The 25985-nt window shown below is 33.9% G+C and overlaps 1 protein-coding gene across 1 annotated transcript in view; it reads left to right on the forward strand.

Annotated features, from left to right (window-relative positions):
- LOC108764458 (receptor-type guanylate cyclase Gyc76C) overlaps positions 1 to 25985 on the forward strand; it is an 88495-nt gene that overhangs the window by 24687 nt on the left and 37823 nt on the right. The window lies entirely within an intron of this gene.

The raw sequence follows: 25985 nt of genomic DNA on the forward strand, positions 1-25985 counted from the left end.
CGAATACCTTAATCAAAGTAATTTCCTTCATTTTCTACTTTATTACTAATTAATAATACTTTATTAATAATACTTTGATTAAGGTATTTTCCTTCGAAACAAATCAATTTTGGAGACGAAAAACGGCCGAAATTAAGTTTGACATCTAATAGATATGTTTATTAATAGTGAAATGTGGTCATGCGATATTAGTGATGCTGCATCAATATGTTATTCTCATTTTATGACGTACTTACTGAACAAAATATACATGAACAAGTCACACAATTTGTCTCGTGGCATCATTATCGGTTTCGTGCGGGCTTGAACAAAGGAATCGGTTAAAAACAGTTTTCATCGGCGTGAGAACGGCGGGGTTGTAGGGCACTGGCAAGGTGAAGTTAAAAAAAAGACGGCCGGTGCGCGGGACGCGAGAGAGAGCGATCTAACGAAGGTGGTTGGAGGCGGCGGAGGTGCGCTCGACAAATTGAACACCCACGGGGCGTGACAATAATAATTATGGATTGTGTATTCTGAAGCTCGTGCGTGTACATTGGTACGATATGCATGCTACGTCATGGCGAAGTATGCAATGTGGTCGATTCACACGGTGCGATTTGATATTGCCAGTGAGGGAGGAGAGCGAGGGAGGGAAAGAGGGAGAGAGAGGGAGGAAGGGAGAGGAAGAGAGAGAGAGAGGACGGCCGTTCCCGCTAAATTCAGTTCCGGTGCTTTTTGATTTGTAACAGAATACGAATCTATATATAAGTATATCATACCTACTTTTTAAATCTATAATCTATATCAATATATATCACTGATATCAGTATCATGTATGCTACTGAATAATTAGTGACTATCCCGCATAGAATATTTTTTGGGATCAGATTAGAATCCAATCAGATTTCCTAAAAAAATTATGGATTCTGATTGGGAAATCTATAAAGATTCAGAAAGAATTCGATCAGAAGTGTAATGTTTTGTAAACTAGATTCTAAATAGGAAATCTAAACAGATACTCGAATTTTCTTCTAATGTAAAAACGTATCTTGTAAATTCAATTAAACAAAAATACGCTTCACTATATTCAAATTTAGAAGAATGTAAGCCAAAACGAACATTTGTGTTTCCTTTATTACATTAATAAAATGATTACAATTGAATTGTTACTTCTGTGTTAATTATTTACGTTATTTTGAGATCCGATAATCTCGATCTGGCGCATCTCTCCGGCTCGCGTAAAAGAGGCACGGCAGTGTCGCTGTGCTTTGGCTTAACACCGAGACACTACCAATGTCTCCAGATAAATAAATTGTATAATACTGTCTACTAAATTAATTTTATATTTATTCATACACTTTTTTTAATCAAACAAATTAATGTTTAAATTTTCAATTTAGTACATGATGATTGTACTAAATATAAATAATGCTAATACAGTTAAAGTATAATTTAAATAATATTATTGCATGCGGATCACAATATTATTTAACTCTAAAATAAAAAGTAAAAGACAGGGTCACTAGGGCACTGGCAAGGTGAAGTTAAAAAAAAGACGGCCGCTGTGCGGGACGCGAAAGAGAGCGATGTAACGAAGGTGGTTGGAGGCGGCGAAGGTGTGCTCGATAAATTGAACACCTACGGGACGTGACAATATAATTAACTAATTGTGGCAGTGGGGGTAAATGTGACATGCAGTTGAATGAACAACGGTAATTAACATCTAGTAATTAACATCTTTAAAACAGTAATTAATAGTATACATATATATTATTCTCGAAACATGTAAATGTAACCGTGTTGGCGTTTCCTATCGTATTCGTTAAAAAAGTTTTTCTTTAATAATTATAAGGACATGACTTCCAACAGGTTTTAGCCGTCGCGCGTCGCTCGTTATTTGTTAAAAAGTTATTGACAGTTAAAGTTAGTCATTATTTTTTTGCTTTATATGAAGAGTAGATAGTCAGATAATTTTAGACGGGGAAGAAGGTATAAAGTGAACGAATTCAAGGGATACAATTTTCCACGCTAAGCATTTGATTGCTTCGATTTCATCCTTCTCCCAAGGGGCACTCGACTTGCCATGCGAGCGACTTTCACCCAACTTTGGGGAGAAAAATTCTGTAAGGGGAGAAAACTTCCGTAAGGGGAGAAAGATTATGTGAGGGCAAGTGAGAGTAAATAACTGCGCAGCAATCAGTATGCTGTAATTATAAAATCTAAAGTATTTTTACAATTTCATACATATGTGACGCAATATTTGATCGGACGTTTTGACTAATTTAAATTTTAATAAATAATTTTTATTGTTTCTCTCTCTTTCTCTCTCTCTCTCTCTCTCTCTCTCTCTCTCTCTCTTATGATAATCTAGAATTCGCTATTAGTTTGAAAGCTAGTAAACAGTCGTACTCCTCAAACATAATAATTATAGAAGAGTCGTCACGTATTCAAGGAATTCATTCTTTAAATATGAGTTTCTAAACTTAATCTCATGGAAATATATTGCTGATAATAGCTAGAAATTAGCAAAAATATCCGATTATTGATTTTATTGAAATTAGCAGAAATGTGATTTTATAATTACAGCATATTGATTATAGCATATTGATTACCGCACAGTTATTTACTTCACTTATTCTCCAATTTATTAATTAATTGCTTGTCAATTTAATTTGTAATATTATGTAGATACTCTAACTTTTCAATCTAAAACTATATTATAAGATCGACAAATAAGCAGCGCGCAGTTTACTTGAAATTTAAAAAATTCACGCAAAAATATTATTAGATATTAAGGTCGCCTTGACCGAATATAGGTCGCTTCATTCATTCGTATTGAAAACTTAATCTGGAAAACTTTGAAAAGCTAGGAAATTTCCAAATTCATTTTTTATGGCAACCTTGATGATAAAGTAAGTGACAAGAGAAGGGACTCAAGTGTCCCTCTCTGATTTTGATGAATTTTTAATATGTTGTTCTGAAAATAAACGATACGTGAAATAAAAATTGAAAATGCTTTTTTTTTTATAATAACAATTAAAACAGATTGTTTAAATAAAGAAAATTTTTAAACATATTTCATAATAATTTCTAAAAATGTTTAAATTACGACGAGTCGTAATAGAGACTGAGATGATGTATCCCTCTTCTGAAAAACTGTAAGATGGTAAGGTAAAATAAAGCAATTTTTTTTGGTATATATAGGAAAGATTTCTTTCTTGTTCTTCTACTTTTGAGATAACGTATTTGTCGTTATCGGATCAAGAGATCAGGGGCTCTATTCTTGAAAAGCAACGTATACGAAAGTCTAGGGAAATGCTACAGTATATGTTACGTATACTATAGTATTTCTCTAGACCTTCGTATACGTTTCTTTTCAAGAATTGAGCCCCAGGATATTGTGTACAGGACACGTAAGGAGATTTATTTGTCGAATAAACAGTCACGTTATTCATTTCACGATCATTGGTTTTATTCAACATAAAAAACACACGACCCGAAATTACAAAAGTATCGTAAACGTATAACGTTAAAAACGATGTACGGTAAAAGGAAGCAATCTTGGATTGCATGGCAAACTTTCGCGTGACGGCGTTCTCTTGAGATAACCGATGTATCTCATACAAAATTTATAGACTCGTTTATTTAAACTGTTTATTTATAAGAAATACAAATATTTTCATTTAAACAATTTTTTTCAATTATTTTTATAAATTACTTTTGGAACCATCTGAAATTGAATTAAAATTGAATTTTTTAATGAGAGGTGTTTAAGGGGTTAACCCTTAAGGGGTTAGCCCTTAAGGGATTAGACCGGTGTGACCAGCCGTAAAAATAGGTAATTTTTACGTGTGGATCACCGAAAAAATAAAAAAGCTGCGTACTTGTGGTTTGGTACTTTATTCAAGTACACATTGAAGATATAAAATATGCAAAATGAAAGGAAAAATAATAATCTTAACACCATTTATTAAAATGTTACGAAAAATCAATTTTTTCGCATCAATCACTGGTGTCAACGATTCCATATTGGATCGTTTGAAACAAAAACAAAAAAAAATATTACTGAAGTATATTGTATTCCCTAAGCATTGACCGAGGATTTTTACAATATCATTATTATTTTGCAAGATACTAATAAATTAATTAACAATATTTATCAGGGTCATGGATACCGAATCACATTACAATAAGAGATTAATTTCAGAAATGTTGTTCATAAAAGAACAACACAATGGCATAAATGCACAAAAAGATACAGAGAAATTAAGCAAAGCCTATTATTGCTTACTTGACAATGACCCTGATAAAAATAATTAATTTGTCTTATTTTAAGTTCAACGTCTAACACAATATTATTACTCGGGTTCCTTTAATTTATTTTCGACCGTCACAGAGATAGCATGTGCCTTGGAGCGTTTTATAGAATTTATACAAGATCTCATAACAACTTTTAATTTTATAATTGTAACTTTCTATATTTCAATTTATTATATTATATTTTTAACACTTTTAATTTGTTTCATTAGAGTCATGACGTTTCTCTTTTTAATTATTGGCTTTACATGTGACGCATTCTTTTTTCGTTACCGAGCGAATAAAAGGAGGATTATTACTAATATTGAATATACAATTGTAACATTATTGGATTAAATTATGATTCCTTTTGACTACATTGCACTATGCATTATACACCATGCGGTACTTTTTTAACTGACGGCGATACTCTTTGGTTTTATTTTTAATTTAATTTGTTTTTATATTTTAATGTCTGTAAAGACTGAAGAGGACTACTGTATGAGTCGAAACGTTTCGAATAGTATATGAAATAACTTTATTAATAAAATTGTCATCTAATTTAAGCTTGTATATTACCGTTACTGTCATTATTTAAAACATAACAACCGTTTAAATTTTAATTTATATTAACAATATTTATACCAAACGTCAAACCAAAAATTAAAAAAATTTTTTTTTAGTCAAATTTTAATAAATTTTGAATAAGCTCTGGTCACACCGGTCTAACCCCTTAAAAGTACGTATAAAAAAATATATTTCTTATTTTTATCTACATTATAACATATATTAAAAGCTCATTAAAATCAGAGGGGAACATTTAAGTTGAGTCTCTTCCTTTGTGAGTTATGTTTATATACAAGATTGAAATTTTGCTGTTTTGTCAATCACCAAAAAATTTTTGTGCATTAAAGTTATTTTATTATATATTTCATAACATTTAATATAAGAACAACTTTTGATATATTAAAAATAAAATAATATATATATATAATATGTTCTGTAATATACCTAATATAATTCTGTAAATTAAAAAAATCTCATAACAAAAAATTAGATTTCTTCGCTACTGGCTCTTTGTGGAAAACTTATATAACTTTAATTGATATGACTAAGCTTAATTTATAGACTGCCGGAAACTTCTATGCAAGTTGCGCAGAATGACAGCTTAATTTTAAGGACGATTTGTAACGCACCTATATGATTTTGCTCAAAGTCTGTTAAATTTTTCTATCGAAATAGATATTTTTAATGAGATTTTGATTTTGTATCTAATAATCTTCTGCAACTATTTACTTAAAATGGTCTATAAAATTGATAAGAACATTTTTTGCATTTTATTAAACACTATAAAACATTACAATTTAATTCGAAATGTATGTAAACAATTCGAAATTTTTATAACATATTCTTCTTTATAACTTCTATATATCATTACGTAAGTGCAGTTGTTACGATGTAATTATTGGGAATAAATCTGTGCAATTATTATGATGTAATTATCGCGAATAAATCTGTACTGACAAAATAATTATCATTGTATAAAGTTTCTTTGCATATTCGTACTTATGGCAGCGTCAGCCTCAGTATCTGATTTATTCTAAAAAGAAATTCTAAAAGAATTTACGCGTGAAGCCGGAAAGTCAAGAAACCCAAGCACATTGAGCCACGGGAAATTAGCCTCGGCTCTTCAGTGATGCGCGACCGTGCTCACTGCAAAGTCCAGCTACTTAACAACATTCCGGTAATGCCGATCGTATTATAGTCGCATCACCTGCAGCTCGTACGTGCACACACGTGCACGTGCGTATGGTTCGTGAATTTTTTCGACGATGCCGAGCATCGCTTCTTTACATTTACTTCTTTTTTACTTGTCGCGCAACGATTAAAGTTATTGGCATTCCTGAGCGTAAATCTATGTAAACTAATCTCCCGGAGCGAGATGGATTGGCACAACATTCGTACCTACATGTCGTACCTCATTAACGCAATTTACATTACATATATCGTGCAAATAAAAAAGTAATATTTCAACATCAGATGTCTCTGTCACAGACGTCTTCGCTGCTATATCGAAAAAGTGTTTTAACATTTTTCCTCTTTTATGCTGGATTAATAATTTACAATTTCTACACTACTTCTATAATGCCGACTCGACTCTGGGCCCAACGAAAAATTTTTAGTTTAAAAAATTGACTTATTAAGATATTTTAATACAAGTGCGTTATATAATCAATTTCGCTTTTAAATCCCAAACAATAGCGAGGACTGAGTCGAGACATTCCAAAAGAAATTGCCAAGTTCAAAGACCTCTCGTTTTTGCTTTCCAACAAGAAGTCTCCGTACATGTGCGAAGTAAGCATGTGTCGCAAATCCGTATGCGCAAGTTTCCGCAAACTTTTGTCGCACACTAAGCCTGCGGTGTTGTGGGAATATAATCGCCACACGAGTATTATGCCAAACATCTCCCGCGACAGTTTATTTCGTGAAAGTCACCGCAATGCAAGAGGTCCCTCATGACGGAAAACCATGCAGTTATATATCGTTATGGAAAGTTTCATGAGACCTCGATCGTCGTTCGACGGCTCGTTGATATAAATCCTTTACGCGATTAACTCGAAGCCACCGGTTGAGTCGATCGGATTACGACACGTGAGAAGAGACCCCGATCGCGACTCAAAGGACGCCCGCTTGCAAACACGCTCTGGACGAACGCATGGGAAAGTGGTACTTGAACATCGAGAGACCTCCAGACTAATTTATGTTAATTCGCAGTGGTGAGAGAAAGAAACCAGCACGCGAACGTTCGACGAGAAAACGGGATAAAAAAATTAAGCGTCGTGGTCTGATTTTCTGTTCTACTTTCCAGATATATTAATGCAATAAAAGCATTATAAAAGTTCACGTTGAGTTTATCACGAACAAACACGCGCGCATACCGAATACGCATGCGCATATCTCAAATTCGACAGTATTGATTCTTTCGGTATGATAACGGAGACAGAGAAGATTGGCAGCGATTGAACGGGAATGTTGGTGGCCCTTCTCTTGACAAGAGAGCGCATAAGCATAAAGAGTGCGTAAGCTGCTATTCTGCTTACTTTCACCTTTTTCGTCGGCAAGGAAAAAGCACGTCGCTCGAGGAAATCTGTATACTATGAGAAGAAGGCCTCTCCTTTGGAAAAATTAGTACAAATTTGTGGTGCGATTTCACTATAGTTTCACTGTCGTCTAATGCAGAAATCGCACCACAAATTTGTACTAATTTTTCCAAAGGAGAGGCCTTCTTCTCATAGTATACAGATTTCCTCGAGCGACGTGCTTTTTCCTTGCCGACGCATTCCGTCGTCCGCGATTCTGCATGGATGTGTCGTGTATGTTTCTCTGCTTCCAGCCGATTTTTTTTTTTCTTTTGTCGTCCCGCAACTGTCCAAAGTCTTACGTTTCCGAGAACGGAATGAAAGATATAATTTCTGATTATTTAGTTTCTTGATTATTATTAACAATCAAAATTACTACTTCAAATTTTAAATTCAAAAGATAAAAGAAAATTAGAAATTTTTTAAGAAGGGAAATGGAGCGATCAATATAAAACTCAAAATTTCTGAATACTCTTTAAAACTTTTTAGAGTGATTCTCTCATTCTTAAAGATTGAAAGTTTTTTTCAAAAGTCGAGATCAATTTTTACTTTTTAAAGTGAGATTCCATTCCAAAAAATTTAGAGAATATATATTTACAAAATTAAAAAAAGGAAACAAATCGTCCGATATATGTGTATAATATATCGGACATTCCACGTCAAATCGGGCACCAAAAAAAAAATCAACATTTTTAATTTTTTTGAAAATTTTCACATACCTTCTACATATAAAAAAAAATGAGATTTGTGTTTAGGAAAAAAAATTTGTTTAATATTTTCACGAAATTATGCTTACCTTTAAGTTTCAAGAATTGACGAAAAACGTGGCTCGGGATATTCAAATGATTGTACCGCTGAAACGGTAAGTCGAACGAAAAAATGAAAGAAATCAATTTTAAAGATTATAAATTGTTTTATTTTTTGGTTATTTTTAAATACACATTTGTTTTTAATAAATATTTTTTTATTATTTATCATCTTTAAATGCATTTTTAGTTATCAACTCATCAACTTATTGTTTCAAGAAATAATTCATTATATTCGCTCTTCAATTCTGAAATAATCCTGAAAATTTCAAAATGAAACTCGAATAGATTGTATAGATAATAAATTCTTTAAGCTCAACCGTGCGGCGCGGCGGCGTTCCAACGCACGGGCTGGAGCGGCGAGCGCGACGATGGTAAGATGCTTTGTGCACCGCCAAGACAACCTTGTGTAAGATTATAATAGCTTTTATAAGAGAGTTTTTAAGTGCTCACATATGATGTTGAACTATTTCGCGAGACAATCGATTATGTTTAGTATAACATTAAAAAAATTATTTTCCCGAAACACGTGTCTCATTTTTTAATGTCTAAAATATGTCTGCAAAACTTTAAAAAGAATTTTAGATTTTTTTTAACAAAAAGTGCCCGATTTGACGTGAGCGAGACAGCTGCGTTCGAATACTAACTTGCTTACGCGCGAGCCGTTGATACATCAAGAAAGCAAAACGCTGATAAAATATGCTGTCCACTTAATTGGATCGAGCGTTTCGCGATAGTTTTGCAATACGTACGGAAAATCGCACGAGTGAAAATCACCACGTCGACAATCGCCCGAACAGTCTTGATAGATGGAAAACCGGTCGCGATTGCACGAGCCTGGAGACGAGCGCGCGATAATTGCCTCCTATCTTTTTTTTTTAAGTCGTCTCTCGTCTCCATTTTGTATTCCGAGAGATCATTGCTCTTGACCAGTATCTCGATAATGAGACATCTGCGAAGAGTATATCTAAATACACATATAGGCGCAACAAGAGAGAGAAGAGAGAGAGAGAGAGAGAGAGAGAGAGCGCTATTCCTGTTCATTTCTCATTTCCTGTTAACGTTCAATTCTACATCAAGATGTCCTAGAAACTGCAATATTCAATAGTTTTCGGTAGGAATTGATCTTTTGACAAGATAGACTTTATCCTAATCTGTGATTTCTCATGCTTTCTTAATTCTGAATTTACTGTATTTATAGGGATTAAAGAATATTGAGAACTTTAATCTTGAATTTCTATCATGAAGAAAGGAAAATAATAAAATCTCATTAATTAAAATTTAATGAGATATATTTTACATATTTATATGAATAGCGCGAGAACTTCATTTTTATATTAAAAAGTTTTAATAGATCTTCCATTTTTCGATGTTGAATAATTGCAAAACTATTGATATTTTAAACAAAATAAAGTTGTACTTTTTCAAAAATCTAAATAACTGCAATATTTTTTAATATTTTATATGTATTTCTTAATTTATTTTATCTATTTTATCTAAAATACCTCTTGCCATTATAATTTCACGATATCATAACGATTCCAAAAACAATTTAATAAATATACTTAATAATTAATTGCGCTGTAGGATACTTTTATTTGATATCGCTCAACTTTAACGAAAAATCAACCTTTTGAGGAAAAAAAAATATATATATATATAATTTTATTAAAAAAAGAGTGTTAATGTACACAACTTAAAATATAAGCCGACATTTCAAAAGTTAAAATTTTGTCACGAATCGGAACGAGTTATATTGAAGTAAACAAAAGGAGTTGTAACACGAATTCGCAGAGCAATGGTAGTTCGTGTGCCGGAGGAATTCATTCATTACAAGCGGAAAACTGGCTGTGCTTTCGCGCGCGCAGATGTGCTATTTTTAGAACGGTGGAATGGAAGAATGAGCGAGCGAGCGAGCACAGCGCGCGTGAGAATACTGGTTTCGCGCGCGGTCGAGAGTCCGACCCGCGTTTGCTTCATCATCATCATCGCCGTCACGCGCGTATATTTATATTGCATGGAAAAAAATGAGCGGGTGTGTGTGTAACGTAATATTGCACAAACAGGATCAATTAATATTTATGCGTACCAACGAGCGAGTGAGCGAGACCGCGCCATATCAAGAATAATAAAAATCAGACAGGGCAAACAAACGGTTACGAGGGAACCTGTTAGATAAATGCGTCATCGGTCTATTTCGTTCTGGTCTGGTATTAGACAGTGTTCCGCTCCGACGAGCATCCACGGCACGCACCAGGATACGCGTTTCTATTCCGAATCCTTGCCGTACTCGTCTATTTTTACACTCGTCCGATGTATTTATAGCCGATATCAACCTCGTGTCTTGCGCGATGTTTTCTTGGAACGTTATTATCTTTTTCTCGGAAAGTCACGATATGCAATTGCCTCGAGGTAAAGAGCAAAAATTATGCGCCAAGTTGCAATTCATTGGAAGAGGATAGATTGAAAATCGTGCAGATAGAAAATCAGCCATACATAAACAAAAATGAAATATGCCATTGTAATATAATGTCGTAACGGCTGATTCATCAATACACCTTTTCGCGATCAACAATTTTATTGTGGCGAAACTATAATGAATAGCCGGGTAGAACACGAACATATCGACATATTTGTCGAAGAATCAATGAAAGGTTAAACTGGATTCCCTCTCGTCATCATCACTTCCGCATTCACAATAATGAGATCAGTCCAGCTGTCACATTTCTCGCCAAGAATAATATTGAGTAAAATATACAATATATATAGTAAAATAGTAATACGTAGTAAAATATGCAATATATGTAGTAAAATATACGAATCAAATATTCTTGTAAAGTAACGTACACGTACAACGATTTGCGCGTAGCTTGATTTTGCGGGATAATCTTAATTAGTTGATTGCGTCTCATCTCGAGTGTTTCATAAAATCTTTAAAGCAACTCGAGACGCCTTTCGGAGTTACAGCATAAAGTGCGTGTGATTTTAACGAGACAGTTCGCTCGCAATTGCTTTAATTTGTCGTCGACTAAGCTCGTCCCAACGTAGCATTAAGTCCAATGCTCTAAATATAATTTTAAGCGCCGCTAATAACTGGATAACTTGTATTATTAATAGACGACAATGCACAGTTAAATATCAACGCGGTCACATCGAATAAAATTATGGCGCGCGTTTCGATTATAAAATACGTCTCTGCTAATAGAAAAACCGCCCAAACGAGAAAGTGTCAGAGTCCCAGGTATTATGAGTCGTATATAATAAATAACGTCTCGTTTCGATTTATTGAAATGACAATACGGCTTCTACTGTAGTAATAAACAAAAAATAATTATAATTAATGTTTCATTTGATCCTCCCCAAATCGATACATGAGAATTTCATGATTACAGTTAAATATTTCTATAATTGCTTTTTATTATGAATAAATCATCCGAACAGTAACAATATATGTAGCATAAATATACATTTTTTTTTTAATCTGTGACACATCATACGAAGCTGTTCAAACTGTCAAATATTACTTTAATTACTGTAATAACATTCTGATGATCTTTTCCACAATATTAATTCAGATGATATTTGCGTGTCTTAAAAAATGTTAAAAATTAGTTTTATTTTGCATAAAATAATTTTATCTACCTTTGAGATTAAATTTCTAAAATGCGTAAATGGTCGTTTTGATATACAATTGTACATAATTATTTAAGTAAGACGCTGTAAAATTATATTTATTTTGATTAGATATTTTTAACGAATATAAAATTTATGTTCTCTCTTAATAAATATGTTTTAACTCTAATAACCTTTTAACCTCCAATAATCTTGTTACCAAGGTTTTATTGCAAATTTCCTCACAAATTGAATTTTATAATTTAACGGATAATGGAATTTTATTAATTTTCAATAATCTAGTAAAATTTTGTAATAAATATTAATTATAAAAAACCTATGAGAATATAAATATTGAAAATGAACCTCCTGCCTAGTCATCGGATTATATGCATAATCAAAGTGTTAAAATATGCATGCAAATATGTATTATTAGGTGTTAAACTTATTTCCTGCCGTTTTTTGTCTCCAAAATTGATTCGTTTCGAAGGGAAATACCTTAATCAAAGTATTATTAATAAAATATTATTAATTAGTAATAAAGTAGAAAATGGAGGAAATTATTTTGTTTAAGGTATTCATTCATCTTCCCTTCGAAACAAATCAATTTTGGAGACGAAAAACAACAGGAATTAAGTTTAACACCTATTAAAAAAGACCAAAATATGCATAAAATATGCACTAACAAAAAAGAAACGACTTAATTTAAAATATAATTTTAAAGGAATTTTATTACTTTAATATCAAATTGAACTAATCCAAATCAAATTATTTCTTTGAATTAAACAAATTACAGCAAAATATTGGAAAAATCAACGAAACATAAGTCTTTATACTCATCGGCCGGTATTCATACCATAGTCAGTTCTTATATTCAAGACCCTCTTAAGTTCAGTCTTAAGAAGTCACGGACCAATCAGAGGGCTGCATTAGCGTCTTAAGTATATGCAAATATGCAAATGCATATAATCCGATGTCTACTCCTGCCCTTCGAAAGGAAAGTATCCAATAAAATTTTCTCTACAGTTGTTATTTAAAATTTTGAAAAATGTTTGGATATAGTCATCTCTCGGAATCGGAAATATAGAGAAACATGAAGAACACATTTTAGTTATCTGCTATTTTAATTTAAAACGAGACGATGTTTCGACGAAACGCAAACACATCATGTCAATTATACAGAATTTTTGATGTATTACATTTCATATTGCACATTCATCTATTGGAGTTGATATGCTTTTTGTGGATTAATTTATAATGTGACACACAGTTAAAGTGGATAATAAAAAAGTTCTAACAACACTGTTTAACGGTTGCGAAGAGACATGGTGCTACAGATTCTTAGGAAAGACCTGGCTGCGTCAGATCGGAGCAATGCCGACGCAGCGCGAGCCAGGTAAGCGTCCGTACGAGTGCATCACGCAGCAGACTACGCTATAAATAGACCGCGAAGGTCAGAAGAATCAGCAGTTTTCATGCAAATGCGCTGTCGATACAATATACTTCTTTCGCGCTGAGAATCATCCAATCGCGAACTGTCCTGATTATAAAAATTTATGATTCGTAATGCACATTCTTAAGCGAAATAATTGCTCACAAATTTCGCAGACTTTCGTCATTCACGTCGTTATCAAGATGTCACTCAATTACCGAGTAAACAGTAAAGGTTGAATACTTAGGCGGTACAACACCACGAGATATGACAGCGTTAGTGTATAATCGGGTGAAATAGATTCAGTTCATAAATAAATAGTCGTCGATTTATGCGAGACTGTGATCAATAAATTATTCCATCCCTGCACTAAACGCGGCGTTATACGTATGGACGTGCACATACCTGCATGCAAATCCCGTTATTTGTCGAAATGTTTTTACCGGTCCGCGTGGTATCTCTACATATATACGCATTACAAGAGGTGAGAGGCTGCCGCATGTATAGGCAAACATTTAGTTCACATTCTATCCACCTATCAGGCATGTAATAATACAGAATCGGAATTAGACATTTCGACGCTCGAGGCAAAAAAAAAATACGTTCTCTCAGTAATAAAAACATATTTCTTTAAGGTGTGTAAAATATAAAAAAAATAATATTAATTAGTACTTGATATTAATATTGATTTAATAGGAACACAATTGTATGTACAAGTATACGTTATAAACGTACGTGTACACTGAGAAATCCATTTAGTTGAATCAATTAAATTCTTATTTGGATATGGGCAAACAAATTCTTAGTTGATTTAACTAAATGGGTTCCTCAGTGTATGTTACAAACAAACAAAACATATATAGTTTTGTTTGTTTGTTTGTAACATATACTGAGTCACAAAATCAAAATGTTTGTGTGTACTATATAGTAATATTGTGTACATTTATACACGGAGAGAATTTTTTCTTAGTTTACCCTGAAAATATGATAGTTGTGGGACAACATTGTATTTCGAAGAATTTTATGTAAATCTCTCTTGTTCTTAAGAACTTTTCAAGAAATGATAAAGTTACTAATGGAAAAATTTTACGTAAGAAACGTAAAATAATTGCAAATCTTATTATAAGATTGCGTATAATGTAATATAACAGACTCAATTGTTTCTGGAAATACATTTTTATAATGCGCGCCGCGCGCGCTCACAACATTTATTTATACTTCCAATATGGCAATCATCTATTTCATTAGCATGGGCGTGTCAGGAAGTGAAACAAGCTAAGAGTATTAACTTGTATTATAAAGCAGCAATTACAATTGATTTCGTGACATAAAAATTACAGAATTATTTTTTAGGTATCGATTCAAAGTCAGACAAAGAATGACAAAAAATAAAAAACTATTTTTGTAAAAGAAATTCTCGTACCTATTACAATTAATTTCAAAAATGTTTATTGTGCTTCAATGTATATATATATATATATATATGGTATATAGAATATGTTATCAGATAAAAACTCTCCAAATGACTGAAAGAGTACATATAACCATTTAAACGAAAAATAATGACAAACGAATCAAACCTAAAACATAATAACATACGATATAATTGCTGAAAAATAATTACTAAATTTCGGGATAAAGTGCTACTCCACGTGGAAGTAATCAAATCATATTTATATTGGCCTGTGTTCAAAATGATTTATTCAGAATGCAATTAACGCTAATGTGGCGTACAATTTACGTTACGTATATATAGAGAATTTCAGAAACAAAAGCGCGTATTGTCAATATAAACATGTATTTTATAATTCAATACAGCTCGATCAATTAGTGAGATTCCAGCTTTGATACCGAGGTTTTGCACATATTTTCTTTTAAATCCAACACCGAATTTTCAGTCGGACTCTGTTAAATACCCTATACATCCTCTTCATTTAATTAACTTGCAGATGGTACAACGGGACGGTAGTGTATGATTAAGAAATTCCATTTTATTACTGGTCGAGAGGAATGTTAGCGTACCCTAAATAACGAGAGAATTAGTCTCGTCTTAATTTTTTTAATCATACATTACGAACTTTTACGCAAAAATACGCATAATAGAGATTGTCTACACTACCGTCCCGTATTATCTGCAAGTTAATTAAATGAAGAGGATGTATAGGATATTTAACAGAGTCCGATTGAAAATTCAGTGTTGAATTAAAAAGATAAGGCAGACAACGAGCAAATATGTATAACATGAGTTATATGTTATGCAAACAAAAAGGCAATTAAAAATGATGATCAAAGAACATTGAAGTAACTTAAGGCTCTTTTCACTACCTATCATAGATATTTAGATTGATGACGTCAGAAGTAAGAAAATTCAATGAAAATTCCTGCAAAATATATTAAAACAGAAATATTTTTCAATAAAATAATATTTGTAATCGATAGAACAGATTTGTGAAATATATTAAAAACTATCTTTTTGTCTTGGGGAGGAATTAAATCATAAGACAGTGTTTTTCATGAAACTGTCCGTGAAATGTCGTGCACTGTTCTACAAAATGCACAGCGATAGTACTAAATGTTTTGTGCTTCATCTCTTATGCGCGAAAACTATCCCAAAGCGTATGTTAAACAAGAAAGAAGTACAAAACATAATGATTTCGGAATTTTTCATTGTAATTCCTTTACTGATTTTATTGCATAAAAACAGTGCACGATATTTCACAGAAAGTTTCATGAAAAATACTGTTATTTTCGAGAGTTTTTTTGGAAGTTTTTTTGGAAGTCTCATGTGATCATGTTCATGTTGGCATTTTAACTTAGGCCCAGTTCCACAACTCACGGTTAATTCTTAACCGAAATTCAATTTGTTTCTCATCTCTTTCCAATTCGAGAATTGGAAAGAGACAATGAATAAGTTGAACCTCGGTTAAGAGTTAACCGTGAGTTGTGGAACTGGGCCTTAATAGACATGTCAAAGAGTCAGATGTTTAGACAATCAAACTGAAATAATAACTCTAGCATCTTAATTTATTTTTTAGATAAAGTTTATTTAAAATATATAGATATATTATTCCAACATCTGACTTTGATCGTAACAAGCTTTTCTCGATACTGGATTTATTCATATAAACGGTCTTGTTTCCAATCTTAATATTATTACAAATTATTTACAAAAATCATTTGCAAGAATCGTTCCAAAAGATAAAAAAAGACTTGAAAGAATCCTGCATATATTATACACATATATACGATTTGTTTCCTTTTTTAATTTTGTAAATATATATTCTCTAAATTCTTTGGAATAAAATCTCACTTTAAAGAGTAAGAATTGATCCCCAATTTTGAAAAAAACTTTCAATCTTCAAGAATGAGAGAGTCATTTTCTATTCTCTAATTTTAAAGAGTATTTAGAAACTTTGAGTTTTATATTGATCGCTCCACTTCCCTTCTTAAAAAATTTCTAATTTTCTTTTATCTTTTGAATTAAAAATGTAAAGTAACAATTTTGATTGTTAATAATAATCAAGAAACTAAATAATCAGAAATTATATCATTCATTCCGTTCTCGGAAATGTAAGACTTTGGACGATTGCGGAGCGACAAAAGAAAAAAAAATAATCGGCCGGAAGCAGAGAGACATACGCGACAAACATCCGCGCGGAACGTGTCGGCAAGGAAAAAGCACGTCGCTGGAGGAAATCTGTGCATACTATGAGAAGGCCTCTCCGTCGGAAAAATCAGTACAAATTTGTGGTGTGATTTCTGCATTAGGCGTCGGTGAAACTAGGTGAAAGTAAGCAAAAGAGCAGTTTACGCACTCGTTATACTTATGCGCTCTTTTGTCCCTCACGTGGGTACAGACTTTAGCGGAGACACAATCGCCCGTCACTGTGTTTGTTCGGTTTGTGCGTCGTCTCGTTCGTGTATATCCAAGGATATCGTCGCGGCGTTACACGACGCACGCGGCTCACTAACTGCCTGTATTTATCGCCGGCTATATTTAGCCCACCTATTACTTCGCCGAGCATGACAGACTGAACGGACGAACGAGTAAGCAAGCGAGGGCGAGCGGACGGAGTGAACGAGCCGAGCCAACTTAAAGGCCATTCTACATTGGTCGTATCGTAGACGCGCAAGTCACAAGCTTGCTGCTTCAGCCAATCCGATGTTTCAATTTTAAAGTCGTATGATACTTACGACGCTTCCAACGCTACGATACGACCAATGTAGAATGGCCTTAAGATTGCCGAGAGATCCGCGATACGGTGCAGCGACAGCACGACAGCATCAGCAGCAAGTCCATAACGGCTGCATTCTTATGGCGATATATCCCATTCTTCCATATATGTGCCATGAGATATCCCATATACTGTTACAATCGCTCGCGCCGATTTTCCATGGGAAATTGCTAGGTATTGCGCGATGATCAATATCACTTGTTGCTACAGAGCGCGGCATCAGACGGCAAAAGCTGTTTGGAAATGATAGCGTCGGAGACGAACACAAAATTTAGACATCACGATTATTCCGATGATAATTATTCAGAATAGGATCTTTTTCGAACTTTGATATTTTTTGTGGCAGTCTTGATAAAAATCTTTGCTGATTGACAATGATAATTAACCGGGGATGTCTCCGACCGAAAAATGTGTAATCTATTTTTAAGTTTCCTCTGCTTTCCTTCTTTTTCGCTCCTATTTTTTGCTTCACGTATACAACAGTATAAGACACTGACTGCTTTATTTGGATAATAGAATAATTACCATCTCAATAATCAATATCCTGGCTCTCTTGCGGCTGGCGCACGACCGCGGAACTTTTGGTCATATAAATATTCCATATGTCCTTTCCTACACTTCGCAGAACTCCCGCTGCGAGTTTGCAATGTTGGAATACGTTCTTAAGTAAATATTGAAAACAGCGATAATTTTTCAAATCTCAATGTTGGTTGTAAAAAAAATGTAGATTTAGCTTCAAAGTTGCAGCAGTAATTCGATCAAGAAAAATCGTAAAAAAATGTTTCTTGTCCGAATTGTGCGACTTTGCAGCTAAACCTGCATTTCTTACAATCAACGTTAACATACGAGTCAAATAAATTACTTAAATTCGATCTAATACGTGGCATTGAAAGAAACCGTTAAAGAAAATATATTTGACCTGTTATCGTCAGGAGAATTAAGTACCTAACGAATATCCTATCGGAAAACGCAAATAAACTCGCGCGCGCGCGACAGAACTTTTTAGAAAAATCTTCAGAAAAACAACATGGTCCCATAACAGAGTCGTTCCGACGCGACATATGGAATATTTATATCTCCAAAAGTTCCGCGGTCGCGCGCCAGCCGCAAGAGAGCCAGGATATTGATTATTGAGATGGTAATTATTCAAATAAAGCAGTCAGTGTCTTACACTGTTGTATACGTAAAGCCGAATAGGAGCGAAAAAGAAGGAAAGCAGAGGAAACTTAAAAATAGATTACACATTTTTCGGTCGGGGACATTCCCGGTTAATTATCATTGTCAATCAGCAAAGATTTTTATCAAGACTGCCACAAAAAATATCAAAGTTCGAAAAAGATCCTATTCTGAATAATTATCATCGGAATAATCGTGACGTCTAAATTTTGTGTTCGTCTCCGACGCTATCATTTCCAAACAGCTTTTGCCGTCTGAAGCAGCCAACATCGCGCGTGAACTATCGCTATTTGTCCGGCGTGAGCTATAAATAGAGACGCTGTTGATTTATGAAGAAATGAAGGCATCGGCCTCACAATGTGTGTGTGTGGCATGGTTACGACTTACGAGTTGCGTGCGTGCGTACTGCTGCCTCCTCCGTATAGTCCGTGCGTGCACATGTGAGATATGCGTGTTCCCCTCTTCCTACCACACTTGGACTCTTATTCAACACTGCATTAATGTCACCGGCGATTTTGATCAGAATATCAGAACCGATGTTCCGCCTGAATTCAGGTCTGTTAAAAAGTGGCAGAACAGAGCGGAGGGAAGCTCGAGTTTTTTTGGACAACCCTGATTTATATCATATTTGGCCCGAGCGGGCTTGCACCAACGTTGATAACGTTATATGCTCTCCTATTGGTAGAACGTGTAACATCAATCGATAATAGAACATTATCCATCTCAAATCGGAGCAAATCCGCAAGAGTCGAAAACATCATTAGATAATTATCTGTGTCCAGCATAATTGCAATGATACAATTCACTCTACTCTCCAATCGCAATGAGTGGCCAGACTTCATATTATAGGGACTCTATGTGCGGAGTAAGGATGTCAGTTAGCGGAATTAGGCGGTGCGAACATTGTAAATAATAATGGCTGACGATCAATAAATGTTTCGACCAAAGACATAGAAAATGGACTGCGCAATCCGTATCTAAGTAGTGTATCAAATGTGGTCGACAAAATGAGAGAGAGGGACCGTGGGAGACGGCCAATCTCCCTCTCATTCTCTCTCCCATTACACCATTGAATGAAAAGAGATAGAAATAGCCGTCTGCCACGGTCCCTCTCTCTCATCCCTATCGACCATTTTGACACACGGATCGTGCAGTCCATTCTCTATGTCTTTGGTTTCGACATGATATATATGTACAAGCGCCTTCGGTTATTACATCCAACATAGTATGCTTCTAAAGCGGCGTTTACAATGAAATTTTAAGTCGTAAAACTTTAATTTCTATTTATATATAAATGAATTTTATTTGTTATATTATTATTCTTCCGCATTAATCTACACTATATTTAAATTTCTGTATCTCTTTTGCGATCCATTTTTTACAAGAATAGTAACGTGACGAAAACCACGTATTTGTCAAACGATGCTACGTATTTTGTATAGTTGACGCTTAATAAAATGAATGACATAGAAAAAATAATAATTTATCGAACGTCATAAAACGGCTGTCGTATTGGAATAGTGAAGATATCAAAAACGCACAATACATGATATGATTGTAAAGCGCGCGGTAATGCATAAGTGCGGCTTCAATACGGATCTACAGGTAACGATAGCCAATTGCGAATCATGAGCGATACTTGGAGATAATACGCGCGCGCGGATAGTCTTGAAAAGTCCTCTACCATTTTACAATTTTTGCGATAGTTAACAAAATATTAACTGCTAAAAATTACTGAAAATTGATTTTCAATAATTTTTTACTATCAACTTTACAGAAAATTGCAAGAAACAAAAATTGTTTATTTTCTTCTCATAGAGCTCTAAGAATTTTGTTTAGAATTTTTCAGAATTTTTTGGTACCGCATTTTCTCATGTTGGTAAAAATAAGAAAACATATAGTACTAAAAAGTTGATAAAAAATTCTAAAAAAAATTCTTAGAGCTCTATGAGAAGAAAATAAACAATTTTTGTTTCTTGCAGTTTTTCTGTAAAGTTATGATAGTATTTGAGTAAAAAATTATCGAAGATCAATTTTCAACAATTTTTAGTAATTAATTAGTAATTAATATCTCGTTAACTATTACGAAAATAGGTAGAAGACTTTTCTTCTCAGTTTAATCTTTTCTGCCTCTGTGTGAAAGATTTATCGTTACTTTTGGAACACCCTGTATATATGTGTGTGTGTGAATCTAGTATGAATATATGTATAGTGTAAATGTGGAATGTATGTTCTTTGAATATATGCTACACTTTGATTAATTACCATTTTGAGAAGTTTTAATCAATGAAACCAATCATGCACAATGAGTGGCCAGACTTCATATTGGCTGCGTTCCGTTTCACGCATGATGCATCATTTATCCTTGTTTAACATTCGGTGTAAAACAAGGATAAATGCAGCATGCGCATCATGCGTGAAATGGAATGCAGCCTATAGGGACTCTATGTGCGGAGTAAGGATGTCAGTTAGCGGAATTAGGCAGAACATTGTAACAATGGCTGACGATCAATAAATGTTTCGATAAGTATGTACACTGCAGTGCATTAATTCGCTGGGTAGCGGTCCGACTTATCGACGTTTATTTTTTATTCAAATCCTATCAACTTTACAGAAAAACTACAAGAGACAAAAATCATTTTTTTTTTTCATAGAACTCTAAGAATTTTTTCAGAATTTTTTATCAACTTTTTAGTACTGCATTTTCTTATTTTCGGTAAATCGGGCCGCTACTATGACCCAGCGAATTAATGCACTGCACTGTACAAATGCTATCGGTTATTACATCCAACGTAGTATGCTTCTAAAGCGGCGTCTACAATGAAATTTTAAGTCGTAAAACTTAAGCTTTAAATCGTAAAAAATTGGTCAATCAGTCGATTGTTCTTCTCACATTCAACTGGGATTGGTCAATTTCTTACAATTTAACACTCCAAAAAAATATTCTGCCATTTAGCGGTTCCGTGTTAATGTCAGAGGATTTTCTATTTATATATGACTTTAAAAGGATACTCTACAAAGGAATTTTGTATAACCATAAAGTACTGGATTTAGGATTGCAATCCTCTCAATACTAAAAGAATGTCTTACATGTACTGACATGCACGCGTACTGTAAACTTCTTCTAACAAATAAGCATGCCGCTAGTATTTTATATATTCTCTTATTTCAAAAGGCTATTTGAGTTATTATAATAGAATTTTCTATAGAGGAATTTATTTTTGATCATAGCTCATATATTCTCATATAGCTCATATATTTTTATAAATGAATACGTGTTATAAATGCACGCACCTGATTATTGTAAGATTAATGTAAGATTTTTTGCTTAGAGGAAATACTAAGAGGAATTCCCCGCTTATCGGCAGAATATTTTTTTTTTATGAAAGCTTTAAAATTTTACGCTTTAAAATTTTATTGTAGACGTCGCTTAAGAGAGGAGCTACAGAACTACAGAGAAAAGTGTCGCGAATATGTTCACTTTTCCGTAGCGCTACATAATATAATTGTATGAATATAACGTATGAACAAGTCCCTTTTAATTGTGGCGTTCGAGCGTGACAAAGTCGCTCGTCTGTTAGGAGCCTTTAATGGCAAATTTCTGATTAGAAATATATAAATGTAGACAATCTCTTGATTGGAAAATAATAATATTATTGGATTATCCATTTAAAAAGTAACGATCGGATATTTTTTATCGGATATAATCAATTTATTTCCGTTGACGTTTGGTCGGATTTTTTGTCCAATGAAAATGATCGTAAAATCCGTTTGTTAATAGAATAAATTAACTTTTTTTTTAATTGCTTCGACCTTTACATTGAGTCGGATAATAGGAAACGATATAGAGATTGGTTGTACGAAGTTGATTGCCAGAATGCTTATAATTCAAATAGGATATGGCAGAAAAATCTCTTTTTTACTTTAGATTGCTGACATAATATTAATTTGTTGTCTAAAATGATTTGCACAAAAAACATATTTATAAGACTTTTAAGAAAATGAAATTGTTAAGTAAAGGACCCCGCACAAAATCATATGGATTTTAGCTTTCAGTGAAATTGCCTGAAACTTTACTATATGTTATATATAGACATCGGATATTTGCATATGCAAAATGCATATAATAGGCTGTTCGCAGCATTTTGCATATAATAATAATTTTTTTATTGAAAGTGTATATTTTTGTATAAAACGCCAAAACTTTTACAAATATGGTAATTTGAAATAGGCGCGTAAAACGCTCATTGTGGAAACGATGACCGGTGTTCATAGTCGATTCTTATTTCAAGACCATCTTAAGTAATGTCTTAAGACGCTAATGCAGCCCTCTGATTGGTCCGTGACATCTTAAGACTGAACTTAAGATGGTCTTGAATATAAAAACTGGCTATGAATACCGGCCGATGAGTATGAAGACTTATGTTTGTTGATTTTTCCAATATTTTGCTGTAATTTGATTTGGGTTAGTTCAATTTGACATTAAAGTATAATAATAAAATATATATCTTAAATTAGGTCGTTTCTTTTTTGATAGTGCATATTTTATGCATATTTTGCTCTTTTTTAATACATATTTACATGCATATTTTAACACTTTGATTATATATAATCCGATGTCTAGTTATATAGTTCTTGACTCTGATCAAAAGTGCCCACAGGCACAAAGCTTGAAAATGATCTTTTTTTTTGTTGTAGCCGTTTAAAGTTTTATTTTATTAATGCCTTAAAATCAAATTTCTGTAATAAATGAAGAGATTTTAGATATCAATATGCCATCCGCTCTCCCACCCTCATTCTCACTCCCCCAATCTCCTCACTTTATCTCCATCACCCACTTCCACCCCCATACATATACACACGCGTGCGCAATTTTATATAAAAAAGTTGTATAAAAATCGAAGTAATCTTTTATAATCATTGTATTTAGATTCCGTTAGATTTTTACTTCTCTTACGCGTATCGTTCGAAATGCGTGAATTCCCTTACTTCTCACGTGCGAAGTACGTGCTTGATTATCACGACCCGAATGTTTGTTTCCGCGTGTGAAGGACCATATGCAAAAATATCGTGTGCTTGCTGAAGTGTGATAACAAAAGATAGAAAATTCTTTTTCCTCTTCTTTTTATTTGTTTTGTACATCTCAAACGTGTGTAAGGGGACTCACGAAAATCAACCCTAAAGGAATGAAACGCCTATCACGTCCACGTCGTTCATTCTGGATAATTCTGAGAACGGGCGAAAAACTAAAATCATAAACGTACCATTGATACACACACACATACATGCCACACACAAAAGCGTGATAAGAAAGATTTAAGCTACTACGTTTCGTTTTTTCAATTTTCGCCTCCTATAAGTGTCATTTATTCTTCTGTAACTGTATCCTTACATTCGACTTGTGCTCAGATTTTTATTCTCGTTAGGTATTCACTTCTTATTGAACTAATAACGTCGCTGTTACTGAAAAAATAAGTAACATATTCAATTTAAATGGTAACTGTGATCCACTTTAATGCAGTGGATTGGAAATCTATCTAGAGGGGACGAGAGGAAGAAAAAGAAGAAGTAACATATGGCCACAATTTTTACAACAATCGAACAACTCTTTCATACACTCTTAAGTTATCGTATCGCCAAAAATCGGCAGCACACGTTGAAATATAAATCTCACGTAAATAGTACAAGGGACGTTAAACATAAAATACCCTGAAGGAAATGTGTGTGAGAACCTATTCACTGATGCTTGATCCGTTTGATCTTATCGAAAATTATACTCTGTCTCCTTCATTTTTTTCCGAAAATATTGAATATACACTGTGACGTGATCTTTTTTGTTCGTTCCTGTCGCGAATCTTCTGATTCTCCCGGCTCAGAGGGCGAGCGTGCGCTAACCGTTCATTTAATTAATTTATTTTTCTTTTTCTTTTTCTTTTTCTTTTTCTTTTTCTTTTTCTTTTTCTTGATAACTTAATTTCTTTTTGTTAGTCTCGTATTTAAATCTAACTTCATTGACGAATCGTGCTCGGCGGCTGGAGCATTATTTTTATAATCTGTTCGTCTCACGCATCATAAGAAAAAGGAGGTAGACGCGGAGAAGAACGAAGAAGGTAGGATAGACTGGGAACCGCCTTATCTGGAAGCCCGGCCACGCAAGTCGTATAACTCTATATATTTTATTAAACGTTACTGTTTCAAGCTTTGATATCGCTCCCAATTTACAGGCAAGAACTATGAAAGGAAAAGACTACAAATACACCAGAGAGAGAAAGATGAGATCCGTTGGAGAGAAGGACACTCCTACACGAACAGCCGGTGGCTGAATTTTCCCCGGATTTTCCAAGCCAATCCGCGCAACGGATTGCAGGCAACGTCAGAATCCGTACTTGCGCTCTAAGGCGCGCAGGTGCGCAGTCTAAGGATTACGATCCGCGAGGCGCATGTAATTAACGGGGACCAATCGGAACGCGATATACCCCCATTAAAAATGTGCCAAATGTCCTGTGTGAATCCGCAGAAAATCCCGGCCGACACTCGTATTTTGGCTGAGAGTTCTGAAGTATTATTCGCTCAACGTGCGGGGCCCGAGTAAAAGCTCTATTAAATCAATTGTGCATTCGGAGAACGAGAGAGGTTCAGGAAAATTTTATTTTGTTGTATTATATTGTGTCTTCTATTTGTGTCTTCTGTTTTTCCTGTGTGTTTCTTGTGTGTTTCTCGTGTGTTAATTTCCTTTTTTTCAAAAGGGTATATCTTGTGCACGTCGTGATTTTAGATAATTAGCAGTATTAAAATTATCGCGAGTGAAGCCTGAGATTTCGGTGAGACACTACTGTGTAATATTCACTTTCAAAAATTTTCGTGTACTTGAGAAAGGTTATGCGTGTCGCCTCAAGTGTTGTCGTTTCGCGCTGATTATACATTTCTTTCTTCGCCTTTGTTGTTGTCGTTTCGCGCAACCACGTTCGTGTGCACGAGGTTACGGCAGTGGCGTTTTTAAGGCTGCTAAAGATTCGGTGTCAAGCTAAAGTTAAGAGGGGATCCGAGCATTATCATTAATTCAAGGCAATTCTTACATACGGCATAGATCTGTAATATTGCAGCAAAAAATTCATAAATAGGGTAAACTATGGCGAATGGCCATACGGAAAAGATGGTCATAGGCCATAATTTCTCTAATAATTGATAAATAGTGCATTTTTATAGTCATTTTCTTAAAGATAATCAATATTTACAGTAGTTCATATGAGTACACTGTTCAAAATAACAATATTATAAATACTATCTAATATTTTTTCTTTCGACTATC

The sequence above is a fragment of the Trachymyrmex cornetzi genome, unplaced genomic scaffold (genome assembly GCF_001594075.2).
Source record: "Trachymyrmex cornetzi isolate Tcor2-1 unplaced genomic scaffold, Tcor1.1 scaffold424, whole genome shotgun sequence".
NCBI lineage: Eukaryota > Metazoa > Arthropoda > Insecta > Hymenoptera > Formicidae > Trachymyrmex > Trachymyrmex cornetzi.